General features: G+C 39.8%; 1 pseudogene; it reads left to right on the forward strand.

Moving 5' to 3' along the window:
• Nucleotides 1-645: 645 nt before the first annotated feature.
• On the forward strand, nt 646-764 carry LOC114865099 (5S ribosomal RNA; annotated as a pseudogene).
• The last annotated feature ends 3,409 nt before the right edge of the window (nt 765-4,173 follow it).

Here is a 4,173-nt window from a genome sequence, read left to right on the forward strand (position 1 = left end):
TTTTGGACAGGATAAATGCACCAGGAAAATATTTTAGTATATATTTTTAAATTTTAGTATTTTAATATATTGTTACTTTTTGCTTAAAAGTATCACAAAATAAGTTTTACTTTCACTTGTTCACTACCAGCCGGCAAGAAAAAGGCTGCTCGGGCTGCGCTGCAGTTCATTCCTGAGTCGTTCATACGGCTCTTTACAGATCATTCATTCGTTTGTTCTTTTACAATGTGACTGCTACTAAGCAACTGTTTTGCTGTTAAACAACAGTGGCTGGGAAGATGCAGGACATAAGTCACGTAAATGTGGTGTGTCTTCACTAGGTTTTCACATGGTTTGAATTGCTTGTGACATGTTTTGATTATAATTTGGCCGCTGAAGCAAACCATGTTGTCTTCAGTATTTAGTGTTTAAGAACCACGTCCATTATTACAAAGCCCACAGTGCCACCTGCTGAAAAGGAACAAAATGAACGAATGACTTGAAATGATTCGTTCACTTTACTGATCGAGAGTTAAAAATATAAGTCAGTTAAAAGAATCAAAATTCACATCTCTACATATGACAGTCGGGCTGTTTAGGCTCTGTGGTGAGCAGCACACACTCCAGTTTGTTTGCGATTCATTCATACAGATTGTTACAAATCATTCTTACGGCCATACCACCCCGAGCACGCCCGATCTCGTCTGATCTTGGAAGCTAAGCAGGGTCGGGCTTGGTTAGTACTTGGAAGGGAGACTGCCTGGGAATACCAGTTGCTGTAAGCTTGCGATGACATGTATAGCCGGCTGTCATCGCTACACCGCTGGTTGTCTAGGTGGTGTCCTGCAAACGGTGTGGGCTTTGTGGCTAATTGGAGCACTTTTTGGGGAAAACCTGGGCTGATTAGAAGAGACGGCGTCCATCCCACGTTGAACGGAGCCTTTCTGCTTTCTAGTAACATGGCCATGTTGCTTAGCCTCCCCACTCCGTGACAACTCAGAGTGGAGCCCAGGACGCAGAGTCGCAGTCTTATACGCCTCTCTGCACGTTCTCTACAGCCGCGACCCACTCTTAGTCTTAGTTATCGCATAGAGACTGTGTCTGCTTCTCGACCACCTAAACTATACAAGTCACAAACAAATCAAAGAGGAGTGACTTACCAGAATTTAATAAACATCAAAACAGTTCCTCTTACGGAACAAAGTAACAGTAAGCTAATTAAGTGTGGTTTATTAAATATCAGATCTCTCTCATCTAAATCCTTTTTAATAAATGACTTGATAAGTGACCATCACATAGATCTGTTCTGTCTCACTGAAACCTGGCTGCAGCAGGATGAATATGTTACTTTAAATGAGTCGACTCCAATGAGTCACATCAACTATCATGTTCCAAGAAGTACAGGTAGAGGTGGAGGAGTAGCAGCAATTTATAAATCAGATTTATTAATTACTCCTAAACCTAAACATAGTTATAACTCATTTGAGAGCCTCATTCTGAGCCTTTCTCACCAAGACTCTAAAACTCAGAAGCCAGTTGTGTTTTGTATTGTTTATCGTCCTCCTGCTCCATATTCGGAGTTCTTAACTGAATTCTCTGAATTCTTATCTGACTTAGTTCTTAGCACAGATAAAGTCATTGTAGTGGGAGACTTTAACATTCATGTAGATGTTGACAGCATATGGTATAACTCAGAGATCCGCAGGCTAAAGCAAAAAACTAGACAACTAGAAAGACAGTGGCGTTCCAACAAAATAAATGTAAACTGCATTGCATGGAAGGACAGTCTAATGAAATATAAAAAAGCACTTTGTGCTGCTAAAAAAACACATTATTCCTCCCTAATTGAGGAAAACAAAAACAACCCCAGGTTTCTTTTCAGCACTGTAGCCAGGCTGACAAAGAGTCATAGCTGTATTGAGTCTACTATCCCCTTAAATTTCAGCAGCAATGACTTTATGAACTACTTTACTAATAAAACTATCATCATTAGAAAAAACATTCAGCAGCGACTTCTTCCAAATGACAGAAAGCCCTGTCTAGATCCACCAACTTTAAATTTATTAAATCCTCTGTCTTACCTAGACAGCTTCTTCCCCATAACTCATATGGAGTTAACCTCAATAATTAACTCTTCCAAGTCGTCCACTTGTCTTTTAGATCCAATCCCAACCAGATTACTCAAAGAAGTTCTACCTTTAATCAGCTCATCCATATTAAATCAAATTAACCAATCTTTACAACTAGGCTATGTACCACAGGCTTTTAAGGTGGCTGTGGTCAAACCTCTATTGAAAAAACCAACCCTTGACCCTGGACAACTAGCCAACTATAGGCCCATTTCAAATTTACCCTTTATTTCCAAGATTCTGAAAAAAATTGTGGCTAAACAATTATCTGACCACCTGAGTGGGAATAACCTGTACGAAGATTTTCAGTCAGGATTTAGAAAACATCATAGCACAGAAACAGCTCTGGTTAGAGTCACTAATGATCTTCTATTAGCTTCGGACAATGGTCTAGTTTCTGTCCTTGTCCTGTTAGATCTTAGTGCTGCATTTGATACAATAGATCATAACATTCTATTACAGACACTAGAACATAGAATCGGGATTAAAGGAACAGCAGTGGGATGGTTTAATGATGAATTCTCCACATGCACAAAAATTAGCTATGGAGTACCACAGGGTTTTGTGCTGGGTCCAATTCTGTTTAGCCTATACATGTCTCCTCTAGGTGAGATTATTAGAAAGCATTCTATTAAATTTCATTTTTACGCAGATGATACTCAGCTATACATGTCCTTGGAACCAAATGAAACAGAACAACTAGTCAAAATTCAGGGTTGTTTAAAAGACATCAAATCCTGGATGTCCCAAAACGTCCTTCAACTAAACTCAGATAAAACCGAGATTCTTATTGTTAGACCTAAAAATCTGAGAGAGACACTATTGAGTCAGATAGCCACCCTGGATGGCATAACATTAGCTTCAGATTCTACTGTGAGGAACCTTGGTGTCATCTTTGACCAGGATCTCTCTTTTACATCATACATTAAACAAATCTCCAGAACCGCCTACTTCCACCTTAGAAATATAGTTAATATCAGAAGCATCCTCTCTCAGAGCGATGCAGAGAAACTGATCCATGCATTTGTTACCTCTAGGCTGGACTACTGTAACTCCTTACTCATAGGATGTCCTAACAGCTCCTTAACACTAGAACTACTGGGTTTTCTAAATATACCCATTCTCACTAGAAGGTGGTCAAATGATCTGCTCGGCTAGCTGAGACCCTGAATCATCTGTGAACAGCTGCCTTTGTTAGGTAAAGAGGGCCATCACTGACGCACTCTAGGTGGTGGGTTGCGTGGGCTTGCTGACCCTGCTCCTGTCTGCAAGGCTGCACAGTTCCTATGAGTCTAAGAGTGACATCCACTGTTACAATGTTCAACCGCTATGTGCTTGGATTTACAACGTGAAAGGACGAGTGTCATTGTTGCGGTCTCACCGAAGGAAGCAATAAGATATCATCATCAATAATACAATAAGACAGTTTTAGATCCTTCTCAAATGTGGCGAAGCTTTGTTTATTTACAAAAAAAACTAGTTCAAATATTGTTTGCACTGTAACGTCATCAAAAATTACAGAAAAGATGACAGTACACTCATCAAGTTTTAACAAATGTGCAATAAAAAATATAAACAGAAAACGCTTGAAAACGTTTTTTATATTCCGTTTATTTCGTTATTACTGCTTTCACCTGTAACACATAAAGTCATTGTAGAGCTACAACCATGTTCCTACAAAGTTAACCAGATGTTTATTTCGTTATTCCCTCTTTCATGTCCGTCTGTTGAATGAAAGTGGGCGTGGCCATCCACGTAACAGAGCAGGGACACTGGGGGAAGGGGAAACGCACATCAACACGCAGGACAAAGATCTGCGTTTCTCTGCTGCTACAGCCTCGGCTGCGTTGGGTTGTTAGTGTCCCTTTCACCTCTACCACATGAAATGTGTTCCTGCTAAGTTGATCTTGAGCTGCTATCAGAATCGTTTTTATTCCCCAGGTTTGAACAGGGCAAACACTATTTTTATTTACAAAAAAATTAAAACGTTGACATGTGATTTGCCCGCTTTGATGTAGACAAAATTCTTGAAAGCGTTTTACATTACATCCCGTTTATTTCGTTA

The sequence above is a fragment of the Betta splendens genome, chromosome 10 (assembly GCF_900634795.4).
Source record: "Betta splendens chromosome 10, fBetSpl5.4, whole genome shotgun sequence".
NCBI lineage: Eukaryota > Metazoa > Chordata > Actinopteri > Anabantiformes > Osphronemidae > Betta > Betta splendens.